Source organism: Melopsittacus undulatus, chromosome 8 (genome assembly GCF_012275295.1).
Source record: "Melopsittacus undulatus isolate bMelUnd1 chromosome 8, bMelUnd1.mat.Z, whole genome shotgun sequence".
Classification (NCBI taxonomy): Eukaryota; Metazoa; Chordata; class Aves; order Psittaciformes; family Psittaculidae; genus Melopsittacus; species Melopsittacus undulatus.
This window is the reverse complement of record NC_047534.1, coordinates 41,373,275-41,400,090: the sequence shown is the minus strand read 5'-3', so window position 1 is coordinate 41,400,090 and position 26,816 is coordinate 41,373,275.

Here is a 26,816-nt window from a genome sequence, read left to right as displayed (position 1 = left end):
CAATGATGAAGTAAAATTTTTAAAAATACAGCTCTGAATTTCTAACATGATATTACTTTTTATGGACCAGGTGGATTTTGAGAAAATAATAAAATAAATGAGAGTATCGTGTCAATGGTGGAAATCCATACCTATAATCTGCTGCAATTTTGTAGCTTGCTAGTAGACGTTTGTTCCTATAAGTGTGCATCACCATGGAAAGCAGCACTACAACAATTAAGACTGAGTGAAGTTTACTGATTTTAAAGAGTTTGTCATTCCCTTCTGACTCAGTTTATCTGCAGACTTATTGTGCTTTGTGTCAAGATCAATAACCTGAATTTGAGGGTGCTTGACTAAGAGTCCTGATGTACATCATTACTTGATATATGCCTTGAGGCAAACTCATGTGCCAGAGAAAGGAGGTGTAGCCACTGCTGTCAGTGTGAGTGGGCTGGCTCAAGAGAATTTACTGCAGTATGTAATGAAGTTTGCATAAAAATTCTTATTCTTGATTTAGCTTCTTTCTGCAAATTTCATACACTATTCTGTAGGTAGTAAAATTCTAATATAACACAAATTTAACTTATGCTGTAATATAAGAAAAGATCTGAAATAAAACTGAGTTCTAGGCCAAAATAATCCCACTGAAATCATCAGCAACATAACACTGAAGAAAGATAGTGATAAACAATGCCTCAGATTCCTAATCTTGGCTCTTAGACCTCACTCTTTACAGTACTGAAATTTATGATACTATAAATTAGTTTGCTTTCCTGCAAGAGGTCTAACACAATAAACAAAAATAAGGCCAGAACTAACATAGTAGTTCTTAGTCTCTCCACTCTGGCTAAGTCTTCAGATGCTTTTTCTACCTCCTGCATCCAAAGGATCAGATGGCATCCATACCAGGCATTTTCATGGAGAAACTCTGGCCTAGTTCCACTTTCCAGACTTATATTGAAGTTAAGAGTTTGTTTACTCAGGTGATCTAAACATTGTTCAGGATGACAGAACAAGAGCATGTATCCTCACAGGATTATGACGCAGAAGGAGGGAAACTCAGGGAAAATTATAAGCTAGTATCTTGCAAGAGATTAATTTGCACCAAAAACTTATGAAAAAAAAAACCCAACAAACAAATCCCAAACCTGGCAAGATTCCATCACCCTCAAATTTTCAAACTAGTCCTCATCAAACATGAAGGTCAACTTCTAACCCATCTTGTAACCAAGATGCATTCAAATCCAAAACTGATTTGGCACATTCATCCTGAAATATTCCATAGTATTACATAAAAATATGAGAAAAATAGTGATGTAACCCTCCACTTTACGTATAAAAATATGCATAGAGCAGTCTAACTCCAAACTGAAGAGACAAGATTAGCAGACAATCCCTTTTTGTAGATTTTTATCACTAAATGATAAGCACTTTCAAAGAGATGCTTGGCATTGTATCATTAAGAAAGATAATCAAACTCAAACAGAGGTATACGATGAAGGACTAGCTGATATATACTGTATCAGTTGCAAGTGTTTACAACTACAGAATAAAGAAAAACTTCTATGTAAGTCTTTAAATATATTAGCAAAAATATGTTTGGAGAGGTATTTCCCAACCATTTTTTACTTTGAAAGTTGTCAGGAAAAGCACCGCAGATATTAATGTTAGTAATTTGGACTGAGGAAATGTGTATGCTCTACATTACACTGTCTTACATAACAATATAAAATATGAAAATCAAAACCGTTTTGTAATAAACAGCATTTTTACTGATTGCACATGATTATGTTAAGCAGCTTCTTCTAACAGTGTCACAGAGGTGATATAATAGCTCCTGTAACTAATCTTCCCAGATGACCTCTCCCCTCTGCTGATGAAGCCTATTCAAAACCTACTGCCCTTTGCTCACTTTGTCATCTTTTATTTCTGAACTGTTTTGATCATACATACTTTTGGCAAAATTCTTCTTCCCTCTGACGGATTTTCTGTGGACAGCTCATCTCATCCATGTGAAAGGAAATACGTCCTTATCACCGTTTTATTTCTTATTATTATTTACCTGAAAACACCACATCATCTGTAAGTATAAGAAGCACCCATCAGGTTTCTGACATCTGTGTAAAATACTGCAGCTTCCAGCTTCTTTCTTTCAGCTCTGAGGGAAAATGAGGCTCTGAGAAGGAAATTCACACAACTTGTCTTTAACAACCTATCTCCTAGAAATACCAAAAGGAAAGAGAACATTTGAAAACATTACCATCCCATGCAAATAGCATTGAGAAAACTTCATATATAAAACCAAATATGCACACACTGAAACAACACAGAATGCTGTGAAACCAGATACTAATAATATTAAATGCAACACAACTAACCTGGAAGGAGTTAAAAAGCAAGTCATAACATTATAGCCGGAATAGAAAGAAATTCAGAGTTACTATCAAGGTCAAAAAAGGGGAAGAATAGAGAAGAAAGAGTTCCCTAGGAGAAGCCTAGGCGGCAATATTCCACGGATGATCCGCCGGGAGGTGCAGGCAGGTGGCCACAGGCGCCGCAGGGATCCCTAGGGGGCAGTACGTAATTAACAATTGGAAGGTGCAGCCGTTGTCACAAAGACAGGGACTGCTACCCAAAAACGTGAGCAAGCATTTTGTTTTCAGAGCAGCTTGCTATAACTATAAACCCATATTGTTTGCACTTTTAGAATAATGAACTACCTTCTATCACAAATATTTTCCTCTAGGATCATTAAATTTCCTAGTAAAATGCAGGCGCTGCAGAATGTATGGACAACAACCAGACAGAATGAAAGAAAAGCATTAGAACACTCCAGTATGGGGATGAGGAAAGGTAGAAAGAGGATGAAATAAGCATCAAAATCGTCTTGATTATAAAGGTAAAGTAAAACTTGAGTTGATATATATTATATCTAGTTATTTGTACATAATAAAAAAAGCTACTATTGAAATTACAAATCAAACTAAATCATTTATACAATAGGATTTTTCTGACTCAGCTCCAGGATCGAATGACTTTTCATATAATAGGGTAAATGAGGCAAATTCATATTTTTGTTTCTAGGTAAAAATAGTACAATACTTAGAGTGCCTGCTTGCTGAAACTATCAAATAGAGAAGTACCTTTATTCTTCAATTTTAAACTCAGAGCTAGCAATCAGAGTAGGCTCAAAGACTACCGAGAGAGTACCTGTACTAAATAGGATTGCCAATCAGCAAACTGTGATTACACATTTTGAATAATGCAGATGCCAGGATACAGCCATCTTGTAAGGGAGAAGTTTTAATGTGTGCCTCTATATTGTGTGTATATCTGCAAGTGTTGATGTTTGTTTTCTTCCTTGAGAATGCAGATATCATAGGAATTCTGGCTATTCATATCATACAGCAGTGTACACAGGAGAGGCACAAATATGACCTATTCATATGGATAGGAATTTTCAGATCTTCTTCCTGATCCCAAGTTGGAGCTGAAAAATAATGTTCTTTTATACTAAAAACATACTTTGGAAACAGAAAACAAATAAAGAAATGACTGCAACTGAACAAAGACTATGTGATCTATGGCATTTCTTTGTTGTTATCAAGGACTCATGCCTTTCTCTACTAATTTCAACCACAACCTTCCAATTCTGTCCTCTGAGCATGGGGTTCCATACAAAGGGCTATCCTGCCATGAAGGCTTCCATATTAAAGACACTTCTGGAAACTTCACATAAATCCTCAGCTTTGCAGGCACACAAATAAAAGTTGAAATTTCTGAGGCAGGAGGATAAATATAAATTATTACCAGACAGAGTCTGACCCTGTTCTTTGTTTGAGGATGTCCTTTACAAAACTCAGCAGGCAAAACAAAAAAAAGGAGGGAGCATGATAATACACAGGCAACCCAGCCTCTTCAGATCAGTCTCTTGGCCCACTGCAGTTGCATATGGGAATCTCACAGTCCCTTAAAAAGATAATGTCTAGCATGCTTAAAGGTCTTCTGTAAGGCTACTTCAGATTTTTTTCATTTTTGCTGTTAAGATCTTTATCACCTTGTATTTAGAGCAGATTTAAAGCAGGGTGGAAAATCAGGGTTGCCATTTTATGAGAGATTCTATTCTTCAAAAAGAAAAATGTTGCTTATTAAAAAACCTCCACATTTTCCAACTTTCCAAAAGAAGGGGCAGAGGAGTTAATTTTCAGGTAATCAAAATATTTAAAAAATTTCAAAATAATATAAAGCCAAGGAATTCAGTGATTACCAGCTTCAGAGCAAAGACCCCAGAATACTTGGAAGCTTAGCTTATGTCTTTAATATATTCCTCAAAACCAACACAAGATATTTGGTTGGCATTAGTCTGGGTTTTTTGAGTGAAAAATTGCTTTATTATTACATACCAAAGCAGCTGTATTTCATATGCAAGAGATTCCATGGAAACACCACAAGGGTACCTGTTTCTAAAATGAAATTGAGAAATAGAAAAATATACTAGCAGAAAAGGTGAATCAGTCTTCAGTCAGTATTGCCTTCAGCATGGTGCTGTGAGAGAGACCATCATCCACCAGATGTATAGGAATAAACATCTCAATTATAGAATTTTGCTGATGAGAACACCAGAAAATTTTTTCTCTGCAGCTTTCTTTTCTGATATTCTGGACTCCATTAAATGGTATTCTTTCATCACTGACTACATTTTATCATGCACTGTAAATGTAAAATACTTATTTTACTTTCTCTAATTATAGGCATATCCCTAATAATAAAAAAAACAATCTCTGGAGCCTCTCTGTTCGTGTAAAAATAATCATATAGAAATCTATGAATACTACTATTATTTTTACTGACCATATATTTTGAGAAAGTTGTAATTTTTTTATTTTAAATTGTCAGTCAAAATGGGGTAAATTTGCCATTAGTTTAAATGAATTTCCAATAGATTAAATATTGCTAGCTACCTGTTACTGTATCATACTTGAAGTTGTATTTCTCCGTAATGCAGATCACATGGACTTGAAGAATTTTGTTTTGATGAACGTGGTGAGTTAATTAGAAGCAACATTTCCTGTCACCTCAGAACAAAAGCTAGTCACAAGTAACCTGGAAATTTTATCTATTTCATGAAATGGTGTAAACAAGGACCTGACAACTTTTAAAAGGCAATTGGTAAGATTATATGTTTCTTTCCTAAATTACAGATAAACTGTGATAGCAGGAACTCAGTAGGAGCCTGGAGACACTGTTTCTAAGGCATTTAGGTTTCACCTACTCATTTAGCTGGTATCATATCACCTGTCTGTGAGGTGGAGGTTTCCCAGCTCCTGCTGAGTTTTGTAGAGCCAAGAACTGGGATCCACTGCCTCTCACAGTGCTTCTCTCAGCACTGCACCCTTCATCTCCTGACTCAGCTGCACATCATTTGACATGGACCCCTGCTCTGTATAGGGAACCTGCATGGTAGTTGCTGATACTGGTCTGAACCTGAAACAGGTGGCCAATTTTGCAGCACAAGTGACATAAACATGAAAATTAAGTTAGTATTCCTTGTAAAGACTGAAAAGAAACAGCAGATGAGAAAATATGCACACGTGGTGAGATACCTTCTTTGTTTGCTTTCTGACATGGAAAGCACTCAAAAGAACAGCCTACATATGAAACCACACAATTCATAGAGCAATATTCCAGAATCAAAATTTACAGCCTCTGCAATGATGGGGACAAGAAATTACAATCTGCTGTTGAACTTTAATCCCACTGCCTACACACAACCTGACTGGGGTCATTGCTTGTGAAAAGCACACACAATTCCACCGCTGACATTTGGGAGTCAACAATGCTTATGTGAATTGATGCAATGTAAGAACAAAATGCCACAGCAAATGACAATCCATACCCTGAGCATCTCCTTAAGTCTGGCGACTTGATGAACTTCCAGTGAGTTGTGAGAGACTGCTAAGCGGACATTATTTCCAACTCCAATTAAGAGAGCATTGCCAAAATGAGTCTCAAGAATGCTGCTGGTAGTATAATTATAAAACAAGACGAAGTTGGAGTAGCTATGTTTGCTTGATAGCCAGCATTCCAATGATCTATCAAAAATGATGGGCTAGAAAATAGTGGTAAATGTTCACAGACTTATCCAAGCTGCAAACTGCTGATCTGACTTGGTCTTTTGAAGAGCAGCCAATGGGAATTAGATGGAAATTTTGACTGAGTCTACATTTTGTGTTAATTCAGCTTTTCTAAATGTAGCTCCTTTAGGGAAACTAATCATACTTCATGCTTGCCTGTTGCTTCAAAGTTGATAATTTTCATTGCTAGTTGCAATAGAAATTGAGAAGCTGAAAGGTGACAGAGATGTTCAGTTCATCCAGGTTTCAGAAAAACCCCAAACCTCACGTGGCCACGTTTAAAACAGAAAAATAAAACCAAACAACAAACAATAAAGAAGAAAAAGTTATATTCTAAGATCCTGATACAGGAAAGTCTACAGTGTGAAATTACCACTCATTATATATCCTGGAAGTCAGATGAACTCAGTGCATTCCTGGGATGTAAATCCATAGAAAACCCAGCTCTGGTTTGCTGCTCTCAGGATTTATTTGTTTTCATTTTTCCCCTCAGTGGTAATGCTTGGCCAAATGCTGGGAAGGAAGAATGACTCTTGCAATTTATCCACAGAGAATACACAAAATATCAGAACTATGGAACTGTAGGCAGCATCAGAAAGATCTTCTCTCTACCTTAATATTAACCAAAACAAAGATACTTAGCAGCACTTTGTCTATAGGCTAACCTACTTGTTTTCTGTCTTTCTCTGTTAATAAGTAACAGGGATATTCTGTTTCATCCCCAATAAACAGATCTAAGACTACTTTCAAGTACATTTAGAGGATGACATCAATTTCTGGTTAGCACCAGTGTTGGCTGAATCTCAACAAGAGACACAGTTCTATTGCCAAATTATCTACTCTTTGAGTTTTTGAGATGAAAATAGTTGTCATAGATTACTAACAAAAATTAAACATTTATAACCATGAAAGGATAGTTTTTTTCTTATTTGACTTACTGAAATTCCCATTTGGATAAAATAATGAATTCTTCTAACTATGACTGAGGACGTTCTTTTCTATTTACAGTGAAGCAGCACAACAAGCTATGCTATCTCAGACTGCATGACATCTGGCCCCAGGCTCAGTGCAGTTTCTACATGCACTGCTTCCTGTCAGAGTAATTAAGTGCATTTTTCTTGATTAACAAAAATCCAAACAAGATAAAGAGCTAATTTGCTTTCTGCTCTGGGTCCCAGTGGATGAAGCCTGTACATATTTCTTGGGGGTTCTTTATTATTTTCACTTTTGTATTGAGATAAATCTAATGACTTTCTTGAGAATGCTATAAACAGGTAATTTTTGAATGCACCGAGATTTTTGTAATAGTATATTATTAAAATTAATACTGAAGTCAATTTAAGCTTGAGGAGCTGAAAAGAAGGAGCCAATATGAACAGAAATATTTTCTTATTTTTTGTCCAGTGTAGGAAGATTTTGAGTTATCACTTGCTGGCAATATAAATCAATATAAATTTGCAAAAGAAACAGAGAGTGAACAAACATATACCAAATAAACCTGACCAAGGCCATTTTACTGTTACAACTATGTGGAATGCTGTAAGAGAACACCCAGAAAAGCCGTGAATATTTTGTTCTGACAAACGAAGGTGGAAATACTAGCTTATATGAGCCATCCTTAATAAAATAGTGAATGTCTGGAAAATTTTGTGTGAAAATAATTTAATAGATAATTAAAGTAATCAGAACTGAACTGAATAGTTGCTGCAGTTGGCAACCTGGTGCAAAAAATGATGTCTGTATAGGAAGGGGAAGTAGAAATACTCAATCGAACACTTGTCAGATTTAGAGACATAGAAGGTATGGCTCAGAAACACCACTAAAAGAAGATTTAGCAAATTTACATGTAAATCCCATTCTCTCTTCCCATCTACCCTTTAACTATTTTTTTTTTCAAAACCCTCCAAAATCTAGCTGCATAGGTGTAACTGCTTCTGTGTGAGGTGACCCCCTGGAATATATTAAGCAGATGATAGCTCATTCATCCATCCATCACATGACCCCTTTGCAAAATATGGGGCTATATAACAGCATTAAATAAATTTCTTTCCTAAAGCTCTGTGTACATTTCTAACACGCAGAGAAATTTCTTTTTTTTTTTTAAATATCCTTTTTCATTTCCTATCGACATAAAATGTTTGAAACCACTGTAACATTATAATAAGAAGCTTTAAAATACCCTGATGGGTCAAACCATAGTCTGCCTTGGGGCTCTATAGTGGGTTTGACATGACCACCAGTAGGCCAGTGGGTCACACTGAGAAGGAGCCTACAATTCACAGTGGGTGAAGACTTGGAAACATTAGGAGTAAAAATGGTTACATTTCAAATTAAAACTGTGCTAAATGCCTGGCTTAGCCTGGTCATTTGGGACACTCAGCATATGTCTCTAAAGCTGTGAGGTTATTTTTAATAATCTTGTAGGTCACCTTTAAATGAATTTGCACTTCAGTGATTATCTTTGCTAAAGCATGTACTATACCTACCAAAAGTAAGGAAACTTACATGTGCTGTATGGCATCCTCAGACAGAACACAGCTCATTACAGCATGAAGCTCATTGTAGTGCTCTAATGATTCTGTTAAAATTCTGGTCAGCTTCTGCCAATCAGATACTGGAAAGTAACGAGGTTCTCCAACACCATGGGCAAAGTGGCAGTAAATTAGTGGCTTATGGATAAATATGGGCTCATCAACACCCTGGTGGTAACAATACAGAGATATAAACAAGTATTCACCCAGCATATTAACCCTTTATCACAATTTTCTCTTTTGTGTGTGTGTAGTTATGAAGTCTGGGAATGACCCTGTTAGCTACAGAACCAATATCAGATAGTATTCTAATTTTTTCCAATGGCAGTATGCCATTTCTAGAAGTTTAGCTTCAACATCACTTGGACTGTGTCTTCTATCTGGAGACAGTTGAAAAGGGTATAAAATGTAATGCAGCTTTTTGTTTCAGCTCATTTTCCTGACAGAAATGAGTTCACCTGAAAATTACAAGATTATTTTTCCCAGGTCTTATATGCTATTTAGATATAAATTAATGTAGTTATACTCTGTTTTCCTTGGTCTGCACTCTACTTCAGTGCATTCTCCATTGATTGCTAGTATTCTCCATGGCATGCAACCATAAGGAAGTGGAAACATCTAGACAGAAAAGACATTACAAAGAAGAAACTTGAGTAAATATGCTTCTTCAAGTAAAACAGAGGACAGAATATTTCTTATGACTGCAGTGATTCTGGTTTTATCATCTTCTGTTTTGAAATTATGCCCATTCAGACCAGGAAGAGAAAAAAAAATATATTCTATAAGAAACAATCTGTAAATTACGTAGTTCTGATATCATGACATCATTTTCATCTTCCTAATGCTTAGAAAATAATACAGCACGGAACAGGGCAGATAACATGAGGTAATGTGTCTATTTGTCAGAATCACACCCTCAAAATACCTTCTGTAGTGTGGATGAGAATTTTGTTAAAATGGTCAGTATCTTTTTCTCTGTACATTTAACTCAGCAAATACAGGATTATCTCATGGAGCCATAAAAGTACCAAGTCAACAGGAATCTATATATCACTGGGGTAGTGAAAGTGTTCCCTGCAAAACCATTTTCATACACTTTATTTTCCTTACACATGATGCTGTCAATCCCTCATTAGAAAATAAAATGCTTCAGTCAGTGATATGCATTCTTGGGTCACCAAAACATGAATATTTCTTCCCACAGTATGTATGTTTAATGGGCAATTAATGACCTGTTGTAAAAGGAGTTATATAATGAGGTTGTATGTTTGCCTTGGGAATGGTGAACCCTTCCTCCTCACCCTTCTTTCTATGACTTTCAGCTTTGCTGTAATCCCATTTCATTTCTCTCTGACCCACCTCTTTCTCTTCAGGAAAGTCTGACTGTATCATACCAGGCATCCCAGTTTCTGTTTAAAATTTCTTTCTTCTAGATTGCCTTTTTTGTACTGTATTCTTTCCAACTACACTCCCAATATAGATTACCCTAACACACTGACTACCAAAGGACTACACTAGCATTATAAACAGCACATCAGACTTGAGATTGCCTAAGACATTTTCCCTTTGTTTCTGATGTGTTGTTCAGCTTGACCCTTTGGGTACCCTTCCATTAACTATCACTTTGCTACACCAATTCTTTATTTTCTTATTGGCTGTTATCAGTCAACAAATTATGGCCTATTAAGGGCTCCTCTTGACTTCAGGATTTCACCCAGACTGGAAGCTCTGGCATGGTTTAATTGAGAATGCTGCATTCATTTTTAGGAATTATCAAATTAAAGTCTCTCTGCCACAGAGTGTTAATACAAATGCATTCACTGGGGGTTTTGCAGTATGAAGTTACCCTGATACTTAAGACTACATCCAGCAGTTGTGTTAATATGTATTTGGTGAGCAAGTGGCTCATGTAACCATGCTTCCCCTAGCATTTTCATATTCATGTACAAGCTAATTCAATGTTATTTATCTGTTTATATGCTTAGCACATATAACCATTGAAAATTTTATTTGGAAATTTTCCATGAGTGGGGTTTTTCTTGTGAAAATGCTCCTTTTTGCAGTGACCATTTGATCCCGCTGTACTATGAGACTAAAAACTGACATCCTGCTCTCATTCTTGCTTCTAAATAGATGTTAAAAAGGCAGCTCTTTGGAACTCTAGGTAAAATTCCAACCTCAGTCCAAAGACGAATATTTCCAAATGCACTGAGAAAAGGAAATTGTCTTTAACACCTAGAGGTAATATACAAAGATCGGAAACTGTTGAAGTATAGAAAAACAAATTATGCTCTCAAAGCACAGTTGTTCCAGAAGTACCTCTTATAACCAGAAAGATTTTTAGTATGCTTTTTATAATATTGATTCCCCTTTGCCAACCTCATATACACTCTTTCAGGCTTCCCAAATTGCTGCTGTCTCCCACGCACCTGCTGATGGTCTCACACTACTGCTCACTTGTGCCAGCTTGATCCACAGTGCTAAAAATGTTCTCACTCATACAGAAAGTGATAGATGAATTTGTTAAAATCTAACCCAGATAGAAAGGCTAAACAAAAGGCAAACTTAACACCAGGGTCACTGAATAGCCAAATTTTGTGGTATTTATACAATATTTTTTTGGGGGGAAATAAGTATGCTCAGAAATGTTAAGTGTGTTTTGCTTCCACTTATTTGTTTCCCCAATCCTTCCCACTTTCTGCCGGCAGTACGCAGTAGGCAGTACAGGAATTGTGATGAGTTTGCTTTGTGAGGAAAAATCCTGCTAAACTTTGTGGGCAACAGAATGAAATGTGAGGACCATTAATATCTGAAAAGCTAACTGTTATGGCCACAGTTGAAAGTGCATTTGCAAAGGGCTGAGGAAGGAAGCTTAGAGCTGTCATCTCCAATGGGAGTCACTTGGTCTTCTCAAGACACTGCATCCTCATCTCTCCCTGCAGTCTGGTTTTCCAGTAAACACAAGGTATTTTTTGTCCAAATATTTGCAATAAGTGAATCCAGAGCCCAGGTTTTGTCCTTTGCTATGTCAGACTTCATCTATAAGATGTCTACTTCATAGCAGAGTGGAGAGATACCATGTAAGCTTTATGTGAGCTGCCTTTAGTAAAGCAATAACCAGAACTCTGCAGACATGTTTACCTGGCTTTTTCAAGTTAAATGGTAATTGTGCAGGGACCATGGATCTGTCACATTTAGGTTGCTTCCTATACTTGTGTCAGCTTGTTCAAGCTTTGCACTACATGACACATTAGCTTGCTCTACAGACAGGCTCCCAATAAACACATTTGGGAGTACTACTATTTGTAGGAACTGTTCACATTCAATTTTAGAGCAGTGTGAAACACAGACCTAGTTTCTTAATGTGGCAGCTTCTCATGAGTGCCAAAATCTGGAGCTTTTGAGAAACTCTTCCTGTAACATGTCCATATTTTGCCCTTCACATTGCTGCAAAGTCATCTATCACATTCATGCTCTTGACTAGATTAGAGTCATGACTGCAACATTCTGAAAAATTGGTTTTATCCTCTTGTTCCTACTACTCTCTCCAAGGAGAAGTGCCTTGGAAAGGCACAAGAAATGGGATACATGAGATCTGCTCACTGTCTCAGAGGTACTAAACTTTTAACTAAAAGTATCATACAACAGAAACCTAGGAATAATGACTGTTCATGACTGTTATGTAATGTATTACAATTTTTAAAACAGTAATTAAAAAAGCAACAACTTTGCCAGGAGCTTCAGACCTGACTGAATCTGGTGCAAAAGTGTGTGAAACTTAATCAAATTTATTCTCTTGGTATTTTTACCTTTTAGAATTTATAAGATAACTTTCAGGTTTATAAGAGTGTTGTACCCAAAGATTTTATAAGCACTTCTATTCTGATAATTACAACACTCTAGATACCTCATGGCTGAGATCCTCACTGCCTGAGCATTCTTTTTTGTAGCTGGTGTGCTAACGTAAGAAAATGGCATTACAGAGTTAGAAGATGTTCAGGCATGGTAGTTACTCTGAGTACTGACATATCCTAAACATGCATATTTGGGGAACTCTTGGGCTAGAGATGTTAAAGAAACTCCAAGTATTACATAAATCATTCAAGACTCTATAACATTTAGTAAACAGAAAGAGCAATATATACGTAAAAGAAAGCCCTATATTACCTGGAATATACACATCAAACCTCTTAAATTAAAACCAGAATTGAATCCAGTCACTGTGGGTAGAAAGTTCTGGGTCATTTTCTGATGCAGACAGATTGCATCTTATATGAGTGAAATGATAGATTTCAGTGCACTGTAACTGCAGCTTCAGTGCTGGAAAAGAATATTTATGATCCTGCTCTATATGGTGTTTAGAGCATCCATCTCTGGGAAGCAGACAGCAAACAGGGAGAAATGTCTCTGAGAGATTAAAAAAATAGAGTGTGTGAAGAAAAGGAAAATTATTTCTTTTAAAATATACCTGTACAAATATTTTCATAACAGTGAAACCTAGAAATTGAAAGCACAAGTTGAAAAGGTTTTCACAGCCAAAGGACACAGTGTTAAATATCTTATTAACTCCCTGTCTCACTCAATGGAGATCTGTTGTGGTTTAAGCCCAGTCAGCAACTCAGCCATGCAGCCACTCACTCCCTCCCCCCACCCCCCTTCCTCCCCCTGATCCCAGAGGGATGAGGAGGAGAATCAGAAGAATGTAACTCCCACAGATTGAGATAAGAACAGTCCAGTAACTAAGGTATAACACAAATCACTGCTGCTACCACCAATAATAATAATGATAAGGGAAATAACAAGGGAAGAGAATATAACTGCTCACCACCCAGCCCGACCTGAGCAGAGATCTAGCTCTTCCAGGTAACTGCCCCCAGTTTATATAGTGGGCATGACATACTGTAGTATGCAATACCTCTTTGGCTAATTTGGGTCAGGTCTCTGCTTCCTCCCAGCTTCTCTTCCTCCCTGGCAGAGCAGGAGAAAGTCCTTGGTCAGAGTAAACATTACTGAGCAGCAACTAAAGCCATCGGTGTTATGAATGTTGTTCCCAGGCTGAAAGTAAAAAAACAGCACTGGACCAGCTACTAAGAAAGAGAGAAATGACTGCTACTGCTGAACACAGGACAAGATCATAATTACTATCAAGTTATCATGAAATCTGCCAAATGAGCCTGACTTTAGGGCAGCGTGCTCCTTTGCAGCTGTTTTCTTTCCAGAATGCTTAATAATCTGTGTATATTTGACCAAATTTGGGTAGTTCAGAGTCTGCATGTTGTTAAAAAAATAAAAAATTGAAAAAGCAGACAGCAACTTAGTGGTGTATCAGGCAAAGAGGAACTGCAACAGAGTTGCTAAATTTCTCAGGAAAATAGTCTATTGATCCTTATCTAATAATAATATTGATCCAATCTAATAATAATTCCATTATCAACATCTTTATAGTCTTTCTAATAGTCACCTGGAAAACAGAGAACTTCAAAAACTACCTGAGAATGCTTCTTTCCTCCCAGGTGTGGTTTAGATCAAACGGATCAAATCGCAGAATCCTGCATTTGCAGAACGTTTCTATATGAAAGAAAAACATCCACCTGTATTCAGAAAGTTATAAACAACATGTTTCGAGTCTAAGTAGAAGTTCATAAAACTCATACACTTTTGCAGAAATTACACTTTTGATTAGTCAGCATTTTCAAATGAAATGTCACAGAACACTCCTAATCAACCTAAATGTAAAATATACTAATATATGCAGGATCAGAACTTGATTCTCTACAGTGAAATCAAGCAACATGAGAAGGTATTTGATACGTTTTTCAATAACAGCTATTAGCAAAAAAATGTTGACAAGTTCAAATATAATACAGACAAGACTTCAAATGCTGGAAACATGATTTCATGTAAATCCACAAACACAATACTTTGATATCTATATATTTTGAGGTATGAAAAGATATTAAAACTACTCAAATAAAATCTCTGCCTAGGGAAGAACTCTGTGTAACATGAAGAAACCATACTAAACATGTTTTAGAATGACCAGTTAAAAAAAGATCATTAAAAGACCCTAACAGTGCAAAATGGTAGCCAGGCACAAAGTCTGCTATTGAAGATAAAAGGATTCCAGCACTTTAGACTAATTAGGTCTCTTAATTTCAGTTGTCATTAGCAGGTGAAAAGTAGTGAACCTGACCTTGAACTTCACGTGAAAAGGAATGACAGAATGAATGGCTGAATCACTAACTGAACCTGCCCACTAAAACACTGTTCCTGCTGTCAGAACACCACTCTGTATTGACTCTCACAACCAGTACTAAATCTTATGACTACCCTAGCTTCTAGGAAAATAGTAAGAGTCATAATTATAAAATAATTATAAAATGTCAAGGTATTATTTTAGCATTAAGACTATAATCTTCCTTGTGATACTTGGTCTTCTCCAAAAACCATGATTTAATTTAGCAATATAGGTTGCAACTGTCTAGATGTGAAAAATTTGCTTGTGTAATTAGCTGTGATGACACACATATACAGACAAGCCAAACTGGTTCAGAAAAAGGATTCATCCAGACCAGGATGTGGTCAGCAGCAGCCACCTGAGGAGAATAAAAACACCACAAGTACATATCATATTTCTATTCCCCCTAATACTCTTATTGTCTCCAAATATTTTCATTTCAGGAGATGCTCTGAGTTGGTAATGTTTTGTACATATAACATAGCAGCCTTCCAAATGTTAGTATTGGTCTCCTCTTGAACATTTGAAAACTTCTGTTCATTATAGCCTTTGTAAAGGAGTTGCAAAGGCCCTTTACACACTGCATGAAGTCCCTCATCTTGTTTTAACCTCCCTCTCCCATTCCCTTTGAGTGTTCTTGCACTGTAGGAGACAGCAAATAGTCAATCCACATCCACCTTCTTGCTAGCAGTTGTGGTTTTGTAGATTTCTAATATATCTGCTCAGGTGGACTCTTTTCAAAGCTGTCAAGCCCCAGCCTATGTACAGAAGCTGTTCCCTGCGTTTTCAATTTTTGTTGCCCTTCTCTGCACCTTTTCCAGTTCTAAAACACCGTATCTATAATTACATGACTAGCGAATAATCATGTTTTCTATTTGTTCTCTGTTCATTGATTTGCTTTGTTTGTTTGGGTTTTGTTTGGGTTTTTTTGGGGGGGGGCTTGGATTTTTTGATTTTTTTTGACTGCTGCCAAGTCCTAAACTGATGTTTTCATGGAACTACTTAACATAATCCCCAGGTCTCTGTCTTCAGTGGTGGTGTCAATTCAGAGTCCATCATCTTCTATGTGTTTGTTTTTCCCAATGTACATATGCTTTACATTTATCTACACTGAATTTCACCTAGATGATTTCATGACCCAATCACTTTGGCAATTCTTCACAGCTGGTTCTCATCATTACTACGTGGAAGAATGACCTGTCATCACCAAAACTTTGTCACTTCATTGTTAACCCTGTTTCCAGGTATCTTACATATATATTTAAACAGCATGGATCTCCTTGTGGAATTACCCCATGATCTCTCCTCCAGTGAAAGAAGCAGCCATTTACTCTCATCCCCCATTTCTTACTTTCTTGACTACTTATTAAGCCATGTCGCAACAGTTTTTTATGTTGTGGCAGTTTCATTTCTGTCTAAGCTCTTAGTGTGAAGTTTTGTCAAAAGCCTGTTGGAAACCCAAGCAGAATACATCAGTCAGACCACTCTCACACTTGCTGTTCAAACAGATCCATCTGTTTCAAGAGCTTTTGAGTGGAAATATATCACTGTGCCTTACTATTCATTCTGTCTTTTGGGACTGTCGTTCATTCCTTAAATCCTTCAATTATAGGAAGACCCTTGCTGACATCCCCACTCTCTCCCCACAAAAAAAAAGTTTTTAAGTGGGAATATCCCCAGTGTTTTTCATAGCAAATATCAGTAAAAAATGAGTTAGCTTCCTGAGTTAGCTTCCCTGGAAAGTTCCTCTGAGTAGCAGTTTTGTATGTTGGTCATCAGATGTTTCTGCTGAAGTGATGGAAAAAAAAGGCTAGTGGAAATTTTGATCCTTGAAACTAGTTATTCCTTAAACTATTTTGGCTAGACTGATTAGAGTTTTATATTTAGTCTTGAGTTTACAGTCCTTCCTACTTAGTCTGGACACAATTTCAGTTTTCTGGATGATCATCCCTGGTTTTAGTAGCTTTTTTTCCTTTACTGGTTAGCCACACCATCTCCTTTTACGCTTTCTGAAGTCTTCCCCAGAGGATGGGGCATGCTCTGCTGCTATACCCTTAGCTCAGTGATCTTCTTGCTCCCTGGAAGGATTTAATTCTTTTAGTAGCCCATTTTAGATTCTTTTAGTGGGATTCCCTGTTTTCACAGAGTTGCTCTTTTTGAAGTTAAGCACACTTGTGGTGGATTTTTTTGGCCTTTGTTGCTCTTGTGGGGTGACTGAATTGAAGTACATTATGGTCACTGTCACAGAGCAGTGATTCCATTGTGAGATTTTGAACCAGATCCTGCATATCACTCAATACACAAACAAGCTGCCACTCAGTGCAGTCTAGCTGCTTAGGGAGCTGATCTCAGTCCTCCTTCTCTGCTTTGCTGCTCAGCCAGCTCAGTCACAGGTGTATGTCTCTGCCAGAGGATTTGCACGTGGGTCTGTAAGAAATGGCATTAAGGGAACTGAATTGTTGTCTCCTTTAGTAGAAATGGTTGTAGTAAAGCATAGTGCCTGTTGAGGTGAATGTTTGTCATATTCACATCTTAGCAGACTCATTTTTCCTGTCTTTGAAATTCAGATCTTACCTTAAAAATAGAAACCCTCAAGCCTGAGCATGGGTACAGGCAGTGACAGCCTTGATTTGGCACAAGATAGGAAAAACATGTCTGCCTGGCAACTGCCACAAACAGCTCCTTTGATCTGGCAGATGAAACATAGCCTAAGTCCCCTCCCCAAAATTCAGAACCAAATTAAACACAATTCAATTTTAATACAAAATAAAGTTAATCCTTAGGGGATCCTCAGGCACTGTTCTGCTCCCTTTTCTTCAACTGTCATGAAAGACAGAACTATGAAGTTCACTAGAGACTTCCATATCTCTTTGTAATGTGGCAGGTTTCCAGGCCCTGCCAAGAAGAGTAGCACTATAAACACTTCAGACACACAGGCAGGCAAACAGTCCTGCTGATGTGTGAAGATTTGGAGACCTCTATACCTCACTGTACTGCTTAGACAGTCAAAAGACTTCTGAGGAGACCAGGGGTGTCTTACACATGATTCTGGGTTTATAATACAGTGTTTATTCACCTATGTGAGCTTCTGAGGATGTCTTGGCAACAGGTCTAACTGAAGGCTTACATATATACCCCGGCCTTTCAGCACCTTTTTTCTGGTACTTTGGTACTTATAACTGTGTCATTCCTTGTCTGCTCTGTGTGAGACAGAGCACCATCTGTCTGCTGTGCAAGGCTGTAACAAAATGTTAGGATGTTCATTTTCTTTAAATTAAGAGCTTGAGTGTTACTGTGAGTGAAAACATTTTGTTAAAATACGGCATTTGGCGCACCTACCCAAAGATGCTGATTTACTGAAAAACTTCCAGCAGTGCGATTCATGCATGTGACACACTGACAATTGTGAAATTCTTTTAAAATCAGTTTCTGTCTGTCATACCTATGTAGTTACAAAATAACAAAGGGATAATAAAGCTCAATTGTATATTCACAGTTTGAGATTTCTATTGACAGATCTTCACACTGAATGCTTCTGCAAGAAAGTGTGATTATATAGCTCTGTTAAAAGAACTGAAAACCTCTCCTTTGTTACAACTCTCTTACACACCATTTCTATCATTTGGAATCATTTAAGGGATGTGTCAAAGTTGACAGGCCCAAATTTGGCCTCCTCTTACCAAATTATATTTGTGGATTTAAAATATCTTCCATGTTGGAAAAAATCCCAGCAGTCACCCTCTCCAAGACAAGTGCTAACTTCTTTGCCTAACTGCAGGTCAGCCAATAAGACAGCAACAATTTACTCTTTTGTCTCACAAAATGCAGGTTTCTGCTCATGTTCTACACCATCCCACCTTTTATGACCTACATATTAAGTTGATACAGAGCTGAAAAATCACTCTGTTTAATCATTTACCTATGGGTTATATGGTTGTATTAGTTTAGCTTGTTACCTCTAACCTTCTGCTGCATCATTGAGAGCTCTATTATTTCACAGCCACAGGAGTGTCTTTTACTTAAAATTTAAGCTTTACTTTAAATTTACAGAGCCAACCTTCTGTGGTCTCTTCTGTCACATATCATGTTGCATAAGACTAACAATGGCAGCTAGTTTCACTTCTTTGGATCTTTGTTTTGTAGCCTGAGAAAGAGCTCAATAACATTTTCCTAATCTACAGGAAAGCTGAGTGGTTTGCTTTGTAAAAAGGAATCATGAGTCCGTAGCAACTAAAATTGAGAAAAAGAAAGAATGGGAGATTTTATATATATATGTAAATGCAATTAAAGAATATCTTTCTGGTTTTACTTCACCGAGTATCCAAAAGGATTCCAGGAATATGGAAATTTTGTGTTCTAAAAAATATTTGAGATATTAAATTGTGAAGTGCAATAGCACAGGACTGCAAGTCTGGCTGTTCAGCTGTTCTTGACAAAAGAAAAGGAATAATTTCAGGTCAGAAAAACTGCTCATCTCTTAGACATAAAGCAAACAAATGCCCCTTACCCCCCCAAAAAATCAATCAAACAAACAAACAAAAAAAAAACCCCAATATCTAAATGAACTCAAAATATGCAAAGGAAACCCTAAATTCACAGAGTTGCAATGCTTGTCTTCCCTGGTCATGTAACAATCCAGTAGAAATAATAATTAAAAAAAGATTAATTTTAATTCATATGCCTGGAGTAGGCCATTAGATTATAACATCTCCTGGTCTAGATTTATTAGAGAGTTGTATCCATAACACTAAACATTTTGATCCAAGCATTCTGAAGTTATTACTCTAAACTCCTAGTCAGTCTTAGCCACTTTTCCTTCAGACACATAGGTGTATTTTATAAGAAACTAAGTAACTGCAAAGGACAGACTATGGGCATCTTCTTTAGTCCATCTCCTATCTCCCCCATTCTTTTGGAAACTTTAACAGGATGCACAGATTTGGAGTTCCTGGATGTATCATGCTTCAAACTCTTTCAATCAACAAGGTAACAAGATCAGAAGTTCCCACACCTCAGCACACCATCTGGCTTTTGAGAAACAGCAACATCTCTTTTTTCCCCCTTCAGCCAGCCAGGCCCACAACATTTGACAAAACCAAAACTCTGACAAAACACTAACAGCAAAATACTATGCTGCAGTTATCGAATTACTGTAATCCTTCTAAACTAAATCAGACATACAGAAAGTCAGGAACAGTGTCAAAAACACATTTCCCACCTTGAGGCTCTGCTTCCATTGCTTGTTTCATTTGCTCAACCTGCAGTGATTTTGTGTCTTGGCTGTACTAGTTACTACTTAGCACTCCTTGGAACCTTTCAGCATAAAGGGGAGGCTTTCTAAAGAAGGGATTCAGGGAGAACTTAACACAATATTTTGTCTAAACTTCAGGAAGAAGTTATCATATCCCGAGCATGACATTCTATGATATGGAATATCCATTTGGCTAGTTTGGGTCAGGTGTCCTGTCTCTGCTCCTCCCATCTTCTCATGCCCTTCCTTGCTGGCAGAATATGGGAAACTGAAAAGTCCTTGGTCAGAGCAAGTGCTACTTGACAGCAACTAAAACATCAGTGTTTTACCAGCATTGTTCTCAGACTAAAGCCAGAACACAGCACCAGCTACTAGAAAGAAAATTAACTCTATCCCAGCTGAAACCAGGATACTAGTGTGTTAAGATCCCTATAATTGCAATTATCTCTCCCTCCCTCTTGAAATGTAGGTTATAGAGCTAACAGTTTATACCAGGAAAACAGTCATTTAACTTTTCACATTTATGACAATGAGTGATAGTTACACTGCATTAAATAAGTGATTTGCTCTCCTAAAAAAAAAAAAAAAAAGTCTAGATTTGATCAAGGATAGGTAAAGAGGATGTCAAAAATTCTATCAGAATTGACAGCATTTCTATGGAAGAGTCACCGTTCATTATTAATTGAGATAATCAAGTTACTCATAGCCTGTGAGTGTGGGATAAGGATTTTTGTCCTGATTTTTAAATCCTTTTCTTGACCACCAGTACTACAGAACTGACACCACTGATTCTTCTACATTTGAAGCTAGGGGAAAGAATCAGCCAATTAAAAGGTAGGGAATGCTACAGTTGCAGATGCTGAAGCGCACGAGATATTGTGTAGTAACTGCATGGGACATGGGCCATTGCATAATTTTCTGACAGTTCAATAACTTGGGAGACAGAACTTCCCAACTTCTGCTTTTCTAACCAATATAATCAATTCCCTTTCTCCAGTAAGGCAGCTACAAAATATTGCAAGCAAACTGTCTCAGCAATATGAATGAAGGCAACCTATTTGCAAAGGCAAGATGCAGAAATACCTCTACATTAGTAGCAAAAGAAAGAATATGTTAAACTGTTCAGTGAGTTCAAACACCAATATAAGTCACTATACTTGTATGCTTTTAATATATTAAGTTAATGTGACAAAGTCAACCAACAGGCAAAACAAAAAAGTGGAAATACACATCATTTAAGAATACACAGACTTGATAACCATCTTGATTTTTTTTGTAATACTGAAGGGTTATTAACACTGCAAAACTAAAATGCAAACAAGTATTACATCGTATAGCATTTGCAACAAAGTGTAGTAGAATACTGCATTTTCCAGTCACTGAAAATGTCTTGAAATGTAATATTAGAATTATTGCAGAATCTGTATGCACATTTTCCAATGTGAATGATATGCTATAAACATAATTCATTCTACTACTGCATGATTATGTTGAAATAATATAACATGGTCATAAATGAAGAGAAATGATGTTGAATTGCTTGCCGTATTGAAATACTATTCAGGAAGATCAGAATTAAAATAAGGACACTTTGTAAATACTGCAGCAATGGTTTTATTCTTTGAAAAGTGTCAATTGTATCTGACAATGAAACTGCAGATACACTTCAATATTTACCACGCCAGGTACTTCATTCACATTGTAGGAAATAGCCATATCGATGGCAGAAATGAGGTATGAAGTTAGCTTGTGTAGTGGGTAAAATTATAATCTGGTGAGTTGGTGGGGAAAGAAAAAAATTGCTCTCTATAAGCCTCCAAATGAAAAATAAAATATAGGGCTTCATAATGCCTTATCATTTAGACAAATCTCTGAACTGGAGAAGCCAGACAGAAAAATGAATAGGCTTAGTATGTTAGATTTTTTTTTGTATTGGAAAACACCCTACGTAATTCAAACATATTACAGTTATCTGGCTGGTTATATAAAACATGTTAACATGAGCTGTGAGTGAAATAGTTGTAGATGAGGAAGCAGGATTGTCTCAGGATTAGAACAGGATCTGAAAGATGGGGTCAATTAGTTCAGTTCTTTCCAGTAACAGATAGTGATTTCTTGGGAAAGTCATTTAACTCAGTTTTATTTCCTCCATCTGCATAACAGATATGCTATTATTAGGTCCCTCACTGGGATGTTATGTGGTTTAATAGTCTTAACATTGAGGTCCTCGGGTGTAGGGTTCTACATAAACAGAGCTATTTCATTTTGACAGATGGCAGTACCTTTGAGCTAAGACTGCAACCAGCTTCCACTTACAAATAATTTTCCTTATAGTTCTGGCTTGCTAAGTGGCTTAAAAACTGTCAGTTGTTGGGTTTTTTTTTTCCTGAATGTATGTGACAGTGCATCTGTTTCTGTCAAGAAGATGACAAAGGAAAAAAAATTAGGAAGAAAATAAGAGGGCATACTTATACCACACAATTGAGCATGATACAGAGTTAATGCTAGTCAAGCTAATTACAGAACTAGGACAACCCAGCTAACCTGGCTAGTTAGCCAGCCTTCACAGCATTGTTCTGAAGACTCACTATGCACTGTGAAGATCATACAAACTCAGCTGGTACTACCTTGAGGAATCAAGCTACTTACCATGTCATTGGCTTGCCTGGTACAGATTAGTCTGGAAAATACTAGCAGCAAGTCTTCAAATTACCAGTGCTAGTTCTGAAAAGTAAAAGAAATTTGATGGAAATTTTCTCTACCAAAAGCTACAAAACATAGATACTTACTTTCCAGATGGGCCAACACAGAACTACAGAGTTCCTCTGCCATGACCTTCTATCTGCCATGGTCCTTGAAGACCTTCAAGGAGAAAATTATCCTCTCAGATGATAAGGAAATCTCTCTTTGATACCACCAAACAAGAAATGTCTGGAAAATGCTTGAAACTATTGAATTATTAAACCAAAGCAAAAAATTGTGCTAAAAAATGACAATACCTTGTGCAAAACTGAAGTAATTCAGCAGCATCAGAAAAAATTATGAGTATCATCAATCTTATACAGCCCATATAATAAACATTTTTATTAAGCATTAAAAATGTCTAGCTAGTCACCACATGAGTGATATAAATGCAGGCCAGTAGCCAGCTGGATCTTTCAGAACAAAGCCCTCATCCCGCAACAAGTGTATCCTATTCATCAAGTAAAGGAACAAATGTAATGTTACAGCCTGATTTTCTGTGCCAAGGAACTTTGCACTTACCATGCCCCGCAATACTGTCATCCTCCTTCAATGGAGCTGTCAGGTCCAGTAACAAGACCATGCAGGAGAGCTGCCTCAAGTGCAAATTAAGGGGAAAAAGAGTAAGGAACTGCAGAAGTCTATGGTATGTTTAAAAGGAAAGTAAATGAATTCTCACTTTCCCCCTTCTCTACAGAAGCTAAGCGTGTGCTGATGAGAGATCTGCAAGGCCATTAGGATGTTTAGCATTGGTAAATATGAGCTTAGATTGTAAACGAACCTGAAACATTGACATTTCCACACAAAGATGAAATAAGACCTTGAGTTCCACCTGTACAGGGAAAATTTCTTCTTGGGAAAGAATAAAATGAAAGCATAAAAGGAACAAAGAAAAACACCAAGAGAGGGAAACCCTGAGGAAATAGTAGTTGGAGTTAAACAGAAATGACCTTAGAGGTGGGAATAGGAAACACAGTCACAGACAAGTATTTTATTTAAAAAAAAAAAATTAAATCCAATTGAAGCTAATTCTTGTTGCCACAAGTTAATTTCCTTCGTGTGAACCATCTGGCAGTAAATATGGCGTGCAACACCTCTCTGAAGAGGCACTAACATTTATTGCCTGGTCTTGGTTGTAAGATATAGGTCTAGGTTGCAGGCTAACAGCATCACATGTTCATGGATGACTGCAGCAGTGCCTGGTTGTGTACTTCAGGAGGAGAGAAAGAGGCAAAAGGAAGGGAAAAGGGTGGGTACCTCTCTCTCCTCTGCCTTGAGCTTATGTCAGCAGTTTTTTCATTACCAGCATAAATCTAGCAGCACAGCACACCGTCTCAGCAAGGCTCTTGTACTTACAGGCCATTTAAGGAGATCAGACTTCAGTGGAAAACTGCATGTATGTGCAGTAGCATGTATCTGTCTGCATCACACATCCTGGTATCTGCAACACCTGTCTTCTAGTTCATTTAGTCCTGGATTTCCTACACAGATGTTTGGGCCATGGCCCCAAGTACAGGGAATTTCAGTTTGCTCTGGCACAGCCTCATAGCCTGTCAGCAGAAAGTAAGCAGCCTTGGGAATGACACAAGAAGGACATGGTGTACCAGTGGCAAAGGCTGTAATCAGTCACATTTGGCAACATCTTTCAGGCAGCCTTTGGATTTCCTGTGCAAGTAATTTAGACAGTTGATTCCTGCTCACCTCTAGGCCAAATTTGGCAAGTTCAGTCTATGTCTGGGGATAAAACTGGGCAAGAAAAGCAGAGTGGAACAGGATGTGGCTACATTTGCTGCAGCTCTCACACACTTCTCCTTTCTACTTGTCACACGCATCCCTTCAAGGGATGGGTGTTTCCAGTTTGCTTTTTCTTCTGGGTGTGTGGCAGGAGAGAAAGGGAGCATCCATTTTTCAGTGCTGACTCAGTCTCATCTTTGTCATAGCTCCATATTAATATGCCCAGGAGACAGTGTTTTCCATAACTACATACTTTGCTGACAATCTAGAAAGGGTTCAGCCTCAAAAGAACTGAGCAGATGGAGGAGTCTGCTATCCCTGGCAGTCAGCAAAAAGGATACCAGGAAGAAGAGGGAGTAGAAGGGCAGAGAATTGTTGTTCAAAGGGGTCAAGAATAAAGATTTGGAGAATGAAGAGAAATCCAAAAGCACCGACCTAAGTTACAGGGTGCCTAGGAGGCAGTAATTTCCCTGGTGCAGGAACAAGCCCTCTCTTGCAGAAGCAAACCATGCCGAGGCTACTGCAGAGAGTAATGCTGTGATGCCAAACTGCCCTCTGTCACCTAGTAAAGGTTATCCCTCCTGCAACCCTTATGTTTGAAATGGTTCTTTGTTTCCTTACAGAGGGAAGGAAATGGCATTTTTCACACTTATACCAGTCTGAACTCACAGACAGACTTGAGGATAGCCAGTATCCAGCAAGAATGCAGAACGTGACTGGGTCTTCTGTTGGTATTGTGGTTGTCAGAGTATTTTTCAAAAACAGATCCTGCAAAAACACCCAAAACCCTCACACTTAACAGTGCATAGAAGTCCTGATAAACTACAGCAGTGTCAGGGTAGGGTGGTTTGATTTTCATTGGGTTGACTGCCAACTCCAGAGGATGGCACAATGACAGAAAACTGCACTGAAACCCAAGTGCTAAATAAAGGTAATTACCATCAAGAAACATAAATGCAAAAAAAATAAGCATCCATTTACAAAACCGTAAGCCACTACAGTATGAACAAAAGCAGATACAATGGAAAGGAGCAACATGGATAGTACTGCAGAAGGGCTCCATGATGGAGACAAGGAATACGAGGTCAGACTTGAGCATACACTGCACTTTGGAAATGTTGCCTTAGAGCCAGAACATAACTGCTGTGAAGCTTCATCTCATTACCATCCTTTCCCCAAACAAGGATCACTGCTTGGATTTCATCTTCTGTTGGAGTGAACATGGCATGGCAGCACATGGTAGGAATTAGCAAGGAACCACTAAAGAGAACAAGGCACTACAGCTACTCTGGTAGCAATTTCAAATGTAAATATCTCAGGTTTATTTCAAAGTATTTGGGGTGGTGTTGCTTTTTTTAAAAAAAAAAAAATAAAAACCTGTTGCAGAACCTTTGAAATGAAATAGTTTCCTTGGTCAGAAAATAATTTTTCACCAAAAATTATGCTAGAAAATATCCATAGCAGTTGACATACTTGGATGAAAAATTAAATAGGCCTCTAAGGCTTGAGGTTCTTGACATGTGTTTAAGATTATACATTAGAACCTAAATGCTGCTTGAACTTTTTTCATTGTACTGGTTCATTGAATCCCTTCGATTTCTCTTTCTTAAAAGCAACAGCTGCAATTTTACTAGAATACTAACAGTGAGAAAACTGCCAGCAGCACTGAGCAGGACTTTAGAGAGGAAAATATAGACAAAATACCAGAGAAGAGGGATGCATCAGACTGTGCAGTATTATCTGAAGTAAAACAGTGAAACTTACTTTTTCCTGTTTGAAACTGGAAGCACTAGAAAATGTACCTATCCTACCATAACGATGTCACATGGTCGTCAGAAGTAGCTCTTCCCTAATTAGGGTTTTCTCTGACCAAAGACATCAGACACATTAAGCAAAAGCCGTGCAGCCTAATATTTGAAAGCACCCTTCAGTCTCAGCCAGACTGCAAAAACCACATGAACATGTGGCTCATCAACAGCACTGCAGGGGCTCACACAGTGCATGACATTGACTTATCTCTAAAAGGGAGATGAAGTACAGCCAGACGATATTTTTTCCAAGAGAAAGGCAGAAAACACTAGAAATCATTTTTCTATGCTACATAAATCCTTTCACCTCAGCTGAGTAAACTTATATTTACTAATGTACAGAGTTCACATCTGAATCTCTGTGTGCCCCTGTTCTTGCTGACTGCAAATTGAGTT